Source organism: Larus michahellis, chromosome 13 (assembly GCF_964199755.1).
Source record: "Larus michahellis chromosome 13, bLarMic1.1, whole genome shotgun sequence".
In the NCBI taxonomy this organism is placed as follows: Eukaryota; Metazoa; Chordata; class Aves; order Charadriiformes; family Laridae; genus Larus; species Larus michahellis.
In genome coordinates this window covers 16,677,395-16,694,660 of record NC_133908.1, presented here as the reverse complement: position 1 = coordinate 16,694,660, position 17,266 = coordinate 16,677,395, and the positions used below count along the sequence as shown (strand labels likewise).

Sequence of the window (17,266 nt, the reverse complement as noted above, 5' to 3'; positions counted from 1 at the left end):
ACTTTCGTTTGCTTTTTTAAAATTTTTTCCTTCTGTGAAGCTGCGCCTGGGTCACGGCTGAGCTGCCCGAAGCTGGGCCCTGGGGGGAGGCGCCGCGCAGGAACCCCCTGTCCCGCTTCAACGCTGGCCACGAATGCACAACCCAGAAATAACAATGGAAAACTGTAGTCTCGCTAGCCATGGTGCGTGCTGCAGCATGTCTGAAAACTGTTTCAAAATTCAGGCTTTTCTAGCAAAAAAAATTATAAAACCCGAAGCTGTAAGAGAATGCCATAGAAATTTTTTTAAATTTGCTATTACTAAAGGACTTGAGATGCACCTTCTAGGGTTTTGTTGTTGTTGTTAGGTCCCACACTAAATGGCTTGTTCTGAGGATGTTTTTCTGCCTTAAAACTGCAAATGCAAAAATGCTGAATATTGAGAATTTTGGCTTGAAGGGATTACAGCACAAGAGAGCTGAACAGTTCAGGGGAAGGACTTTTAGTCAAGCCTTTCTCCTAGTTCTCCTTTAATTTCAATGGCTAGTACTTGAGAGGAAATTTTGACTAAAAAACCTTTCTGTATTCCCGGAGGTGTTAAAACTCACAAATATTCTAACTTGTAGGTGAGACATTGTAGACTCGAGTTCAAACTTTAGACTTTTTAATGCACTCTGTGTTTTTAAAAAGCTTTTTGTCAGTTTTTGTACATGTACATGCTTACACAGGCTTTTTGAGGAGGTGCGTCGCGGGTACGGAGGGAACACGGATGCCGCAGCCCGGCCGGCGCGCTGCGCGGTGCCGCAATGGATGCTGTTGGTGTCACGGAGCTCCGTGTCCAGCTCCGTGTTTGCTCCCACAGGCGGCAGAGGCGCCGCACGCCAGAGAGAAGCGTGGGCATTAAAGAAAAAACCAACTGTGGTCATTTCGTAAGCATTCTTTTGTAACTAGACTTAATTTATAAACTTGTTTTTGCGGGTATGTTTGGTATTTTTGGGAGAACTGCATTAAGCTGTTTTTACAGCTGACGTGGTGACATTTCTCTAAGTAGAAACCGCTGTTGTTCCAGCATGGCGAAGGTCTGCATAATTCCTGTGTGCTCGACTTAATCACTGGATTTCTTCTTGTGACAATTAATGGCATTGTACCAAAAGCAATATATCCTGTGTGTAGTTGGTAGGGGAAATAATTACTACTGTGCGGCTTTTATTTTCATTGTCTTTCCAGCGCTTGCCACTAGCATGGATCCTGTGCATTGACAGTTCTCCAGGCTATTAAAGATGTCTGGGGGGAAAAAAAGGTCTTGTACAACACTTGTGTGCTTTCTGGAAGCTGCTGCTGTACTGTGAAGCAGAAAAGGGTTGCACCTGATGCTGCATTAAGCTTATTCCGTCTTGCCATGAGAATACATCTAGATCTAGCACGTTTCTCCGGAACTGCTCCTCCACATCTTTCCTCTGGAGAAAGGCCCAGGCTCAACACCAGCATCGTTAGAGCCGAGGATTGTAAAAGCGCGGAAGGGCTTTTTTCTCTGCTTGATTGTGGGATTCTGCGAAGCTGTGCTCAGCCGCGGTAGGTCACGGCGCTGTAGAAAGACGTGTGGGATGCTGCAATGGGCTTTGCTCACCAACCACTTAACTCGAGACCAGATAAGACTGCGCGGGCGATGCGCGGGGACTCTCTGTTCTTGTGTCCTGCCGCCCGGGAGCGATTCTGCGCTGCTGGCTCTGCAAGCAAACCGGCCCTGGGGCTCTTCCCTTCAAAGCGGGAAGATTTGGTTTTCCTTTCTGGGTGCTCAAAAGGGCAAGATACTAACACAGTTTTCTCCCCACCACTTGCATTTGGCTGCCAGCGGGTACTGTTCATGAGACTAAAGTGTCACTGCACAAACATTTTAATGCTGTAGAAATTACAGGGCTGAAGAACTTGCTCTTCTCAATGTGTATATTCCTCCTCGCTTTCAGAGTTTGTAGAAAAATACCTACTTTTGGTTATAACTGAATAGCGTTTCTGGGTTCTCTGTGCACATTTTTCGCTGCTGCCTCCTCTTCTTAGATGTGACTTATTTTACTGCTAACGGTGTTATAAAAACTGTAGTACTACAGGTGTCATGTGGTAACTTGTAAATAAAATTACTGTAAACACGTGGTCAGGTTACTTGTGGTGCTGCTCTGTAAATGTGTGCCGTTACCTTAGCTGTAAATCGCCGCCGCGCTTCCCTGAGGGACCCGTACGCTGCACTTGGTGATTCCAGAGCTGGCGTCTGTGCCTTCGACAAGAAACCTCGAGGTGACCATTCTCCACCACAGTCTGCTCCTAGGAACAAGTTCCAGGCAACTGCAGCATTGACAGCAATTATTTCTAGGCAGTAACTTTGCAGCATAATTTGCTAGATGACAGCAAATCAACACTTATGTCAAACTGATTGTCAGCGGAGCAGTAATACATTTTTATGTAAATAACTCTTAGTAATTTGTATAGCAAGTAGAGGATGCAGGAATACGTACGGCTGGAAGCTGATGAGGGAAGCGTTGCTGCGGTAGCGCTTGTCCGTGGAGCCTCTTGGCTCCAGCAAGGACTGTCCCATGGAGAGGGTGGTGGAAAAAAGCGGAAGAGGTCTGGCCTGTGCAGAGAACGCAAGGTGCTGTGTTGTGGTTGAAAACCCGCTGCGCTGCCGGGCTGCGTTGCCGTGTGGTTGGCGCTGTCGGGAAGGAGCGAGGTGCGGACGAGCAGCAGCTGGGCCGGACGCCTTCGGCTGCTTCAGGCGCTGCTTCGGGCGCCGCCAGCCAGCGTTGGTCTGTGGAAAGGGGCTGTGCTAACGCAGGCGTCTCTGACTACAACCTCCCTTTGTACTTTGGGTAAGTGATTAAGAAAATTGCTTTCTATTCAAATCAATCCTTTAAACTCGGGGGAGAAGGAAGCGGCCTTTCGGTGTTGCTCATGACTTTCCTGCCCGGACTCCATAATATTTCTGCTTCTCAGCTTTCAACGGCTCCTGCAGTTCTTCACCTTATCCTTCGCTGTCAGCCTCCTTCCCTGCAACTGGTCCATGCAGTCCGTGGGACCCTGGTTCTTTCCGAGGTATTTGAGTGCGTTAAGAGGCAAATACCACATGGAACGGTTTATCTGGAAACAGTTCCGCTTCACACGGAGCAAACTGTTTCTCGGAGCAGCAGCTGTGACAGCGGCTTGTGGCCTTTTGCCCTGAGGGGTAATGGAGTTTATTTACAGCAAACATATTAAACTAAACACTTAGTTCAAAGAATAAACAAAACAAATACAACCCTTTTCTGAATAAATGGCCACGTCTGCGGTAGCTGCTGAATGGAATCTCTGACAACCCCCCGCAGGCAAACAGGTACTAGAAACCAGAACTGCCTGAAACGGGTGTTCCCGAATGAGTGAAATCGGTGGCGCAGCCGCGAGTGCCTGGGGCAGGGGGTACAGCCCAGGCGGGTGCGGGGCAGCGAGGGGGGCAGCAACGACGGGGCCTGTGGCACATCTTGGGTAAACGTTGCCATCCGCAAACTGCCGCACACCTCCCCACGCACGGATAGCAATTAATTAACCAGGAGAGTCCGTTTCAGCTCTTGAGGTGCTTATTCAGGATATTCAGGTATTGCCTTGGCATTCACTTGCACTGAGAATGGATTCACGATGACATTTTTGTGTTAAATTATTGATGTTTGGCATGTTTTGGTTTTACTTGAATGCATAAATCACTTGAACACCTAATAATTTTCACTGTGAAAAGGAGCGTGACTGCGTTTCAGCGATCCTGCCTTGCTGTTGCCTGTGACTGCACTTGGATTTGGAGAAGGGGGAAACATTATTTCCTTTTCTTTTGGAGTGCACCCTTCCGTGCCCTGGAATGTCTTCAGAGTAAAATGATCTTCAGGTAAACTAGTAAAAATTGCAAATTCCCTGTATGGCCTGTTGTGGGATAGTAAAAATAACTGTATGGCCTTTGGACCTGCTCAGGCAGTGAAGAGCTAGCGAGTATCTAAAACGCTTGAGAAAACAGGTAACGTCAACCTCGCTCACGCTCTCCTGTACAGACAGTTCCTGTTTCCTGCTGGCGACGCAACCGCGGGCTGTTGGCTTCCAGGGCCTGGTAGTCAGCAGAAGTTACGATGCTTCTGGGTGGCTTTTCCAATGCCACGTTGGCTTTATTACACCAGCCCAAAAGTGGGATTAACGCAGTGGCCTGTCTCCCTCGGGAAGTAACGGGTGCAGTCAGAGGTGCTCCACCTGCTGTGCTCTTGCAGGGGTTTTCCTTTTCCATTTATTGTCTCCTGTAATCAGTTACTTTCTCATTTTATTTTTTTTTTGGTCTTTTCAGACTCAGAGGTTGTCCTAGAGTCAGATTAATGCCTGGCCTTAGCTGGAGAGCCCACGGTCCATCCTGAGAACCGTCTGCGATAGTTTGCAGTTCCACGCTAGCTTTTGTCAAACGTAGGCGCAGCTGATGAAGGCAGCCCGAGAAACACTCGGGCTGGCAGGAACCCCTGAAGGTCACTTGGTCCAACGCCTGCTGACAGCAATGAAGAGGTGGTGACCTGGACTGCCTCTGGCTGCCTGGGGCTGAAGAAGAACTGCTCGGGGAAGAGGAGGAGAACTTAGATCTTTAGTTCTTACTCGCTTATGCCTTTGCTAATTTTTGCAGGTCTTAAGAAATACAGTAACTGACGAAGTCAGAGATTTAGCCGTGGAATACACCCTTTCACTTTTGTTTTCACCTGTACTTAGCCACGTTGCCTGTAGGCTACACAGGGCACGACCCCTCACAACACCCTTCTTTCTGTTTTGTTTGGAAAATATTGGGAGCAAAGAACATCATGCGCCTTTGTTCCGGGCCTTTAGCCACTGCCACGATGCCAGCGATGAACCCCCCTCGCTGTGCAGGCTGCCCGTCCCGCCACCACCACCGTCGGTGCCGCCCCTGCTCACGGGCAGAGCTTGCCGTCCGTGCTGCCCGTTTGCTCGAGCACTGGATTTTGCACCTACAATCTATAATCTAGAAATCAAAAGCCATTTTGTGTAACATTCGCTATTAAGTTTGTCTGCAGCTCAAATTTTTCAGCGACAGCTATATAGCCTCCAGAGAGAAAAAAGAAGAGAGATGAAACCGGTCCTATAAAAGATGTAATAATACCTTTTATTCAGCCTCCCACTAGAAACCTTGCCTCTGTGAAATCCAAATAAAAGCTGTTAAAGGAGAAGGAAAAGTGTAACTATGGCTTGGACCCATGTGCTTCAAAGCTCTCCTGCCTGTCCAGTACCTGTAGAACTCCTGGAACAATTATGGTCTGTAGCCATGCCATCTGCTGGTGGAAAGTTGCCATGGATATCACTTATATAAATAAAAACCTTGCTGAATGACAGTTAAACATTGTGATTAAAGAGCAAAATTTACAATAATAATACCTAGAGCGTTCTGAAAAACATCGTATGAATCTTCTAGAATTACAGCTCCAGCGCTTACCACAGGCTAAGCTAGCAACACTTCAGAGCAGGAACACACGGCTGAAACTGCTAGCGAAGGGTTTATGTCTTTACGTGGCAGGCTTTGGGGGGGTTGTTCGGGATTTTTTTGGGGTGGTGGGGTGTGTTTCTCTTTTCCTTTAAAGCAGGCCGAGTCTCACAGAGGGTGTGCAGTGTGACTGGCCAAGGTGGCAAAATGAGGATTAAAAGAAAACTTTGTTGCCTGGGGACTGAGTTGATCGTTCTTCCCTTTTTTCCCCAGTTTCTGGTGTGGGTCCAAGCAATTCCAACCACCTACGAATAAAGCACACCCCCGTGTTAGGGAATGAAGCACAGCAGCAAAGTGAAGCATCAGGTACTTTCCTAATATAAATATTAATGATGATTATTATGCTAGTTAAGATTGTCAAACTTTGTACAATCTGTTCTTCATGTCTCCGTACCCGTCCACCCCTCTTCACGCATACTGACGTAAGTATCAGAAGAGCAGTTGAAGACAAAGGACTGAGAGAAAACAGTACTGTGGCTTGATAACATGAAAAATTAACTTCACTAAGCTGTTGGTGTGTTTCAAAGCCCCTGCTTGTATGTGACTCGGTTCCTCTCTTGTAATAATACCCAAGGGACCGTAAAATCTTGTTTGTAGCAGCAGCCAAGTGTCTTGCAGGAATTTTCTGGATACTAACACTGAGGGGATCCTGCTGGTTCCAACAGTTTTTCTGGAGGCTTTGCAGTGGTTTCCACGCACGGCTTTGCACCCTGCCCAGACAGGCACTCCATCTGCTCTGTAATTCTTTGGGCTGACAAAAGAGCAGATAGCACTTTCACGGTTAAATGTGAGTTGCGGTGACTTGTGCTTGCGTGCTCCTGCCGGAGCAGCTGGCTTGGTCCTGTCCTGTGCCTCACGGAGCCACGCAGAGGCCTCAGGTGACTTTTTTTTAGAGCCTAAAGGTTTGAGATACCCCAGAAATGAGGCACTGGGATGTGGCTATTTTTGAAGCTCTTGCAAAAAAGGACGGCTGAACAGGGTCTTGACAAGGATGACAGGGGGTACAAAGGCAAAACCCAGGGCTTCATAACGGGCTTCAAAAAAGCAAAGGGCAAGCGCAGCTTTGCCAGTTACCTTGCACGGTATGCCAGCAGGGACACAACCTTTTGAGAAGACACCGATGCAGGAAAAGCTGCTGAAGACTCTGACCCATAGGCAGTGTGGGTAAGCTATACCTGAGTGCCAGCCTCTCCAAACCTAGGTACCGACTGAGATGGCATTGCGATAGTTGCATCCCTGTATGACCAGCCGACCTTCTATCCCGGCGCACGGCAGGACCAGAAGCGGCAGCATGACCTCTGTCTTTAAGTAATTGTTATCGCGTACTGTGACATAAGCCCGGTAACTGTTATGCTCAGTGCTGGATGCTGCTGTCTCGAGCAGACGGGCGATAGCTTCTCCCACCCTTGTCCCAGTCATTTGAGATGCTAACCGCGCTGTGCTTGAAAAGAAGGACCGAGTCCCCTTTGCAACAGCCCGGCCACCCCGTTCCTCTCCCATCCTCTCCTCCCCAGGCTGCCTCACTGGGCTGCAAGCCACACTGGTGACTGCGCCAGGAACAGAAAACATTTTGACAAACATGTAGGTACCAGAGCAGAAGAGACAAAGCATTCAGTATCCGTATGGCATAGTACACAGCACAGTGTCTACCTACTGTGTGCTTAGTACCTTCTGACCAAGCAACACACCTATTTAATGCAAATATTTTTTCTTGGTACAAAGTCTAGCAAGGAACTCTCTATATAAAACTGTAGTGCAGCTATGAGCAAATTTGAGTTATGAAGTGCATATGATGTACAGCAGAAGAAGGGACTTCGGTACTATTAACTCACTATGGGTCAGTCTTGCAAACCTGCACTTATTTTCCGATTTCTGAGCGCATCTGCCGGGGATATAAAATGGAATTCTAGATATGGAATATGTGCTCCAGCTTGGCACTTACATTACGAGGTAAGGCTGCTTTGTTACTCACCTTTGGATATCAGGGATACTCTATATGACACCGCAAGAGAGACTGCTCTTGCCAGGCATATTTTGTGGGGCCTGCGACTCCCTGGAAACAGGCACTTTCTCTGTTTCCACGTCGTACGGACCAGGGGATAGATCTTTCATATGAAGACTGCCAAAGTACACGTGCAGCTAGCCTCATCCTGTCATGTACCCAGTAGCCAACTCTGTACCAGCTTCTGGAAATGTAATTTGTATTCTCTTGATCTCTGCAATCTTGCATCTCTGACAATATTTTTAGAGAGATTAATGCAATTTCTAACACGACCGTTAGCAGCTCTACCCAGTAACGTACAAGCTGGTACGCTACAGAGCAGACAATCCAGCATACCCTGACAGCTCGCTGCCTTCCTGCTGCCAAAGCTGAGGGTGCTAAAACGGAACTACTTACTTTTTCTGCAGTCTGAAGAAAATATATAGTTGTGCTATACACCAAAATATGAACTTACATAAGTGGGATATGAAGAAGGGACTTGCTGGGCTCTGTGGCAGCCTTCTGTAATTTCTGCTGTGTTTTGTCCTTTCCTGTGCTGAGTTCGTGGTTTGGGTGGTCCAAGTGGGCAGTTACCGAACACAATTCCAGTGCAGGGATGGCCGGAAGAGCTCTACAGGTAACAGGTTCATTGAAAGGTCTCTGCTTTTTTCCTCTGTTCAAATGCTAACATGTTATTTAATGACAACCACCTGAAAAATATTTGGTTTAGAGAAGAAGAAAAACCAAAACTGTCAAAATAAACAACACTCATCTGTGTTTATATTTTGGTAGAAATTCTAGGCAATTCTTGAAGCTAAGCGCAGGTTATTCACTGGCCACACCAAGTGAATGCTGCACAGCGACATTGCTGCAGGTTGGAGCAAAGAAGTGCTGACAGATGATGCTTCTTCTCACTGTGCCTGGGTGAGGCTTCTCTAACGCTAACGAGGATGTAATCACACACTGGGATTGACAGTGTTACCCCGGGAAACAGGCAACGTTTGCTTCAGCTAACCTTGTCTTTAACCAGTCTCCCTATTTCTCTAGTACCAGAAACATTCGGCCCATTTGTTCTAAAAGTCAGAAAGGAAGCTCAGGCGCTTATTTATCGACATTTATATAAGGATGATGGTAAGGAGATTCAACCTGTTATAAAAAAAGCCGGTACGGTTTTAGCCACAAGGTGGAGCCGGTACAGTACCAGCCACGTCTTCCCAGCTGAAGAAAATGTTCCATGCTATTTCGTCTGTAAATCCTTCAGCAGCTTTAAGAGGATTGTTCGCTTCTCACTTAGTTACTGAGAGAGCATTGGAGAAAACAGAAATATCTGGTCGTTGGGGTACAGAGTTCATATATAAATTCCAACCCACGGATGAAACTCTTACAGCTAAGCTGATCAAGAAAAATAAAAATCAGTGATGCTTCTTTCCTGACTCAAAACTTGTCTTTAGATTCAGTTGCATTCTCCGGGGCTTTGTGAAATCAAGTGACTTGAGGAAAAGAAAGAAGGAAAGGTTAAGAAGAGGGAAAAATTAAAGGGTGGCAAATAAGGCCCTTGGGTTAATCTTACAGAATCAGGTGTATCAATATAAGTAACTGAAGAGCAGAGGCAGCTCTAGCAGCTACCACAGTGAATCTAATACAGTAAAAATCCCTGTGAGCAGGATAGGAAGACAGGGGTTGCTCTGTACATTCTCTTTCCAGTGTCTGTTTAGACAATTTTTCGGTAAGTTGTTAAAAAGAAATTCATCAGTTAGGCCTGCCTGCAGTGCACAATCCTGTCTTCTGACAAGCACAGAACATCTATATTTTCTTCTTGTTATTACTGATCTCCTCTCTGTCTCCTCATTCAGTTTCAAAGTTACACTAGATTCACACTAATTACAACAAAAGCTTTTATTTTTGTCCTTCTCTGATAGAACATTTCCATGGCCAGCATTTTTTACTTTGTATAGTCATTTTGACATTGCAAAAGAGAAAAAACTCTTTAATAATATCTGTCTTCATATAATTCTAGAGAATAATGAAGTTTTACCCTGCCCTGCTGCATTTTGCCCTGTAACCAACAGGCTGGCTACCACAGGGAGTCAATCCGCCTAATCAAAACAGGTAGCTATTTTTTTTTCCTAGAGTACAGCTTTACTAAAGAGACTTATGTTCTGATTCACCTCTGAAAAAATCCGGGCGACGTGCTGCTCATTCTCGACACAAGAGGCCTCCTGAACGTAGCCAAGCTTTAACTTGTACGGTATGTCTGGACCAATTCAGAAGAAAACACTAACAAGCTGAAAATGTTTTTACAACCTATTAGCTAACTTTTTTTTTGCTTTCCCCTTGTAATAAGTTTCTCAGTAGCAGAAGTCGTCATTAAAGTGTCAGTGCATTTATGAACAGGACAGTCACATCCCCACTTCTTTCAACTGAAGAAGGGATATGTTTGTATAACGTATGATCAGCACAATGGTACTGCTTGTAGACAAGACAGATTAAACATCTGCAGCACTCATTTTAGCTTTCATATATTGTTTATTCAAACAGCTAACTATATTCAAATCATTGCTGTGAAGCTGATGGATTAATAATGGATTAATGGTAACAGAAATATATTTTCTTAGCATTGTCTAAAACAATCTATCGTTGTCCAAAACCATCTGTAAGATGGTCTAATTTTTATTAGATCAGCTACCATGTTATCTGTTCTCAGAAGTCCATTTTGCTTATATTCTCCTAAATGTCAGTGATTTTCAAATCTAATTTGCATTTAAGCTATTAGAGAAACTTTATTATGTGTTCCTAGTAAGTTATTGAAAGTGGAGTTACCTCAAACCAGGACAAACTTAAAAAAAATAATAAATTCAACTCAGTGTCTCTGACGTATCCAAAACGCTATTTGTAATTCAGAGAAGGTAACAGACTCATCAAGGTTTTGTTTCCCTCTCTATAAGGCATCTCTGGGCTTTAAAGTTTGCAAATGTGCTTGCTTAGAAAGGAAGGTGGGAATAGGCAGGTATTCGTGTTCTTCAAGTGGGAACAGCAATTCTGAAATGCCTTTGGGGATCCCAGTGAAGAATCAGTTGAACACCGGGCAATTAACCAAACAGGTACGATCATCAGACTGTCTAAATAGGAACTGAACAGTCCTGTGTTTGACAGGGACAAAAATCGCTCCTGGAATCCATAGTTCACAAAATAATTTGATAACTTGGAGAAGGATCCAAGAAGGGACGGGGAAACAACTTAGAATTTGAAAAATGTGCTTTAGAAAATGTGGTTACTCAAAAGGATGACTTGCTCTTACATCTATGGTGAGTCCTATTGTCTCCTCAGTCTTACGGATGAAGGAAAAAACAGCTGAAAGATACAACTAGACACATTCAAGAGAGAAATAAGATGCATATATTTGTCAATGAGAGTTATTAATGACTGGAACAAGGAATTAACAATATGTAGAGACAGGATGTTCTGGGATGTTTTCCTAAGGGATGTTCTGGTTTAAATGACAAGTAATATCACCAGTCACATGGCTTCTATCTTGCAGCGAGTGGCACCACATGATTACAGTAATCCCCTTGGCCCTATTTATCTGGGAAACGGTAGAATATGCTTGTGTTGGATGGCCTAATCTGGACAGGCTATAAAATGAGGATGGAAATGTAAGTCTAGGTTTTAAGATGAGAAAGGCACCTCTTGGAGGAAGGGAAAAAAAATTTAAAAAATCAACCACACCTAAAAGAGAAAAAGCTTGAATCCCTGCTTTTAGCCAACTGTTTCACATATATAGGCAAGTATATGCAGAATGTGTTTATACAAAACATGTACCAACAGAAAATTAATCTCTGCTTTTCTATGTCTCAAAAACCACAGGTTTAACTTCTCAGAAAAGTAATAGCTGGCCAATAATTAGCCAAGGAGTCTATAGCTGCAGGAAACTGATGACGATCGTATATAAAGGTAGATTTTATAATTTCTATGTGTATATTGAAAAGCTTATGAAGTTCTTTTTATTCTACCACTTTTTCCTTTTGCCTCAGAGAAACGTGACTTCTGCTTTTTTTACTGCTGAATACGGACAATACATGCTAGCATCTGCTTTTGTGCTTTAAAATGCTGTGGTCCTCATAAAGTGCAATTAGTTTGTATGTGTTGTGCTGGTTTATTGTGTTGCCACTCCTGTTTGCATGCTGAATTGAGATTCAAATGTTCCACTGTACTGTGTAATTTACTTACCAGGAGTGAACAGCTGCAAAACTGATAATACCATTTCCAGTCTCATGGCAAAGGGCAGCCTGGTTCTTGTCTACAGTCTCAATGTATCTTGCTGGAGGCACAACCTAGCCCTCCACTATCAGGGGATCAGAATACTTCTGTCTTTTCAGTCTTTGCATATGATCTAGATACCCCCCATGCCCCCCCAAACAAGCTTGGGACAGTTTAAAATAACTACCCCTTTTTCAGAGAGAACTACCAGGTCAGGCTCTAGTTCACTGACAGACATGTCAGTCAGGGACAGACAGTCGGTCATGTACACCAATGCACTTTCATAATCAGAAATTAAATCCAAACACCGAATTCTGAAACGGGTCACAGACAAATATTAAGACTGCCTACCATTTCATCCTGTTCTCCATCTCTAGTATGCTTTCACAACATGAACTATCAAAATAAGTCTGTATTTGATAGATAAAATCCTTACGCTTATTTCCCATAAGGAGAAACCTGAGGTAGATTGTCCACAAACAGTAAGATTTGGAAGTCGAGAGCTAGGACTGAGAGATATAATGTATTGGCTAAAACTACAGTTTTAATTAAAATAGAAAGACCTTCTAATGTATACTTTTTGTACTGCTTTTTGGTCCTGAATCTTCTTTTGTAGCAGTCTAAAGCATACCAGAATGAGTCAGAACACTTGTGTCCCCAAGCTTAGAACTTTGTTTCTACCGTATCTCACCTTTAGGTTGTGATTTGTGAATCCTGCTGTTCTAGAGGTTGTAATGGATTGACTGCGTCAGATATATCTACAAATACAGCACTGTTATAAATTCTCTCCTTGGAAAAAAAAACGCTGTTAGTTTTATGTAGAGAGATACACACACATAATCACACACTGCAATTGTCTGTTCTGCCCCTGAGTCTCTCAAGAGACTTTCTGCAAATCCGACAACAGCCAGAGGAGCAGCAGGAACAGCCAGGCAGGGCTTCCCCACTTACCCAGCTGGGCCAGGGGCGGCCCCAGTCCTGCTGCCTCTGCCGCTGAGGGCAGGCAGAGCTTCATGGATCCCGCATCTGCTCCGCTCCACAGCTGGGCTGGCAAAAGAAACAATTTTCAGGAATGAGTATGGATGTCGCTTTTCTTGCGATCGCTGTTTTCATTTCTGCGCTCATATCAAGGTGATTCTTTTGATGGCTTTAAATTTTTGTCTAAAGACCAAAAGGAGTACACAACAAAACCTGAACTCTTGTAAGTGCCTACTACTGTTATCCTGCAGTGAAAGGTCTAGATTTTTCTAGTGACAGTAGATATTTAAGTATTATAGAACAAAATACTGGAAATAAATAAAAATAAATACATATATATTTAAGCTAGCTACCAAGGCGTGCTGAAGCTTGAAGGGTTTGTATGGTGCCTAATTCCCTGGTGAACTTCTCTGCTTTAGGTAGGACACTTATATCTGTCAGTCTGAATATTAGAAAAGTTCAGTTAACATCTGGTTTTGCTATTTCAGAAGTCACACAAGAGATAAAAGTAGCACTTCCACAGTGATGGTGGGGATAAAAAGAGCAATTTTGCAGATTTCTCATTTTGCAGATGACAAACTACCTTCTGGTTCTGTATATTGCAGGCCTCTGATTAGAGAGAATATATATACTCCTGAAATAGGTATCTAGAGTTGGGTGATACAGAGTTTTTTCCACCTCCCATCCATTTATATGTATAGGAGCAGACGTCTACATCACACAAAAGTCATGATACAAATTTGTTTGATTCATAGCCCCTAAACAATTTCCTCTGCCTGTTCTCCGCTTGAGGATAGCTTGAGACTTCGAAGTATTTCAGGACAGCTGATTATATCACTTGATATTCCCTGATCCACTGCAGCAACAGCTTCACTGCATCTTTTCTGGGTGAGCAGGTTTTCCATTGGTATACGTAGTACAGCTTAATACTTACTCCTACTGATTCAAAAAATCATCCCAAATGGAAAGATACTAATTTATTTGTTCATCTGAAATATCTCCCTACACACAAAGTTCCAGACAACTAAAATCTGCTGTGACAAATACCAGTATAATTTATGACCTAGCAACAAGCTGGTTTGCAATTAGTTTTATATTTTCATATTATATACTCAGAAGTTTTATATTAATTTTGTCAATTATTTCTATATTATACTCTTTAGGTCAGCTGCTGCCATGTCACAAGAAATAGACACATATTTCTTTTCCTTGGAGAACATTTGGAACATGTTACAAACCCAAGTAACTGGGAAAAGAAGAGAAAATTTTTTATTTTTCATTACTAAGCTTACATTTACGGCAAACATATAGGAAAGAAGTAACTGCATGTCATCTCTCCAATTCCCCTACCCCAGTGAATTTCAGAACTACAGACCTTAACCTTGATTAGAATCCTAACGAGAAACAGCAACACCCCTCCCTCTCTCATTACAGAATTATATTTAAAGAGAAGTTTCATGATGCAGAGCTCACAACAAAAACATAAGTTGTCCGTGTCAAATGCAGTCCCATTAAAATGGTGCGCATTAGATTATTGACGATAATGGTTGGGATATAATTAGGACCCTACACAGGGTTTAGCAGTAGTAGTAGCATGACGCCTGCTTTGCTGATCAAGATGAGAGTCCTGCTGTGAAAAGCAGACTTTGCCCTGAGAGTTCACAATCTAAGTGGTATAGAAACTAAGAGGCAAGCATTTAATTTCTTCCACGCTTTTTGTTTTCAGTTATCCCACTGTCTCGGTGGACTGCAGGCAGTACTTTGGAGTACATCATGCTGTATCAGAGGTTCATTCGAACAAGCAACCTTAACCTCCTACTGAAAGCGCTGAATACATCCTTGACATGTCCTTATCTTAAAAAAAAAAAAAAAAGAAAAGAGAAAAGGATGGTATTCTAACAGTGCAGCTTGTGTATTTGTTACTAGGGAAACAAACAGCAAAGAGAAAGAAACCCTCAGTGTCCTTGTCATTCAGATCTTTCAGTGGAGAAGCAGAGCTTGTGTTAAAACAATGGAAACATTGTTCTGCCGGGATCCTTTGCTGTCCCCGCAGAATGACAGACGCTCCTTTCTGTCCCTTGTCCATCTTGTCATCTCTGAAAAGGAGAGTCACTTCTATATTCAGGCTTGGACTGCTGGTATCTTGTTATTCCTCATGTAGATTTTAATTCCTGTTTCTGTGTAACCTGGTCAGTTCCTAACACCTAAACCAAGGTCACAGTGTATCTCTCAGGGCAAACAGAAGAGAGAAATCAGATACTGCATCCACATCTGTAAAAAAGCATGTAGAGCATCACCACTAATTCCAGGTTTGCGCTTCTTCAAGTCAGTACTGAACCAGAGCTCAGCAAGACTTCAGAGGGTGCAGGAGGCACCGCGGCGTTTGCCACGGGCCATCGAGGGTCCCTGAGGAGCACTGTGCAGCGTGGGACACCGCCGGGGGGCCTTGGGGGCTGCAGCAGCAGTTTGCACCAGCTCCAGAGAACCAGCAAGGTGTCAGTCCTGGCTTAGGTGGACTCGCATCTCGCTACGCGGGTCGGGAGGACTACCTGCAGAGATTGGTGTGTTTTTATTGTGACTTTCTGCTCAGTGCTTCATGCTGCTTGTTCCTAAGCCTCAAAAAGAGGATACAAGTTGGAACTATGGTAAATGTGCCATGGTATAGTACTTAGAACCTGTAAAATACAATATAAGTATTAGCTGTTATTAAAAGGCCAAAGCAATTACTTCTAAAGCCTGCATAAAGGAATATTTTTATAGGCAGTTGCGTAAATAAGGTGTAGGATCAGCCACACCAGATGACAACAGCCCTTCATCGAGTCCGGTATCCTCTGACCACAAAAAGAACACACTAAGGGTCTATCTCCCCTAACAGGGAGAGTAGCAACAGGCCCCTCAAAATAAAGGGCAAGAAGCAGGTTGTTAAAATTTTGTAAATTATGGGATGTTTTTAACTTTTAACAGGCTGAAGCTGTTTCTCAAGCAGCACCTCAAGATTTACGTACTCTCTGCACTGTATCAGATTTAATGTAATTTCTCTGCTAGATGATACTACATCCCTCCTCTTTCTATATTCCAGTTATTATCTTGTTGTACGTCTGTATCGTGTGCCTCATCTAACTCATCTGTGGCAGCGGGGCGAGGAAGCCTGGCTTGGTGCACTCTGAAGTGAGGCCGAGTCAGTCAAAAGGATTATTTGTCACCTTTCTCCTTTTTACAGCATGAGAGCTACCAGCAGTGAAGCTAGAGAGAGGATGGGAAAGCTGCAATAAAAGCCCTTCACAGTAGTTTGTTTACTGCTGTTTTGCCCAAACATATTTCTACTTTATTGTGCAAGCGTGACTTTTTTTGTCGTGTTCTTCAAGAATGGCTATTAATTTGCCATTAAGAAGGAAGAAGCACGTGACAAAAATGTACAAACATGTGAATTATATTAAAAAATTGATAGCCATAATAGAATCAACTTGTACATGGTTTATTGATTATAGTCACTATCTGAATTGTAATGGATTCTATTTCTCTAATAGCCTGCGAAGTACCAAGGCCCCTTGGGTAAGAAAAACACTTGATAAAGATTTGAAATACAAAAAAAAAAGATGTCAGTACTGACAGGAAGAAAAGGAGGCGATGAAAATATTATTGATGCTGCATTTATGTAGCATGACAAGAGCCCTGCCTCGGGGTACAAAGTGTAAACGACAGCTTCCACACGGCTCCCTCAGTTTGTGTCTCTGTACTCTTTGTTGGTGGAAATAGAAGAGCACAGCCAAAACAAACCAGGGGATGGCTTTTATTTACTTTTTTTAAGGAAAACAAGATCATTGCTAACAGGCCTCGGATGCTTCTGAAACTACTTGTATGTGAGTTGTATTTTGGTTTCGTTAATCTTCAAAATTGTTCATTTATGCCTGAAAACCCGTGTATTTCTTTACAGGCAATGAGCTCTTTCCAAACCAAGTGCTCTCACCCATTCTGCTTATCTTCCACTCACCAACTGGCTATTTTTTCTTAATTGTTTTTTCTGCGGCGCTGAACTTTTAACAGGCCTCTCATCTCCCAGGGTTTTACCTTCTTTCAGAAGAGATGTGACAGACAAATAAACCAATCCTACGCTGCTTGTTGCTGTGCCATCCCCCTGAAAACCCCTCTGGAAAAAAGGCTGGGCTGAATCACAGAATGGTAGGGGTTGGAATGGGACCTTTGGAGATCATCTCGTCCAACCCCCAAAGCAGGGTCACCCGCAACAGGTTGGACAGGAATGCGTCCAGGCGGGTTTGGAGTATCTCCAGAGAAGGAGACTCCACAATGTCTCTGGGCAGCCCGCTCCGGTGCTCTGCCACCCTCAAAGCAAAGAAGTTTTTCCACAGTGAAGAGAATTTACTCTGCGGCAGTTCGTACCCCTTGTGCCACCGCGAAGAGCCTGACCCCACCCTCTTGCCCTCGCCCTTTAGATACTGATGGGATCCTCTCTCGGCCTTTCTCATCGCCGGGCTAAACGCGCCGGGGTCTCTCAGCCTTTCCTCAGAAGACAGGACCGAG

At 43.9% G+C, this 17,266-nt stretch overlaps 1 long non-coding RNA gene across 1 annotated transcript; it reads left to right on the top strand.

Moving 5' to 3' along the window:
* Positions 1-2,460: 2,460 nt before the first annotated feature.
* On the top strand, positions 2,461-5,691 carry LOC141750806 (uncharacterized). The gene is made up of 4 exons (XR_012589792.1): positions 2,461-2,836; positions 2,961-3,059; positions 3,733-3,876; positions 4,321-5,691. It is a non-coding gene; the product is annotated as an uncharacterized LOC141750806 (long non-coding RNA).
* Positions 5,692-17,266: the final 11,575 nt, after the last annotated feature.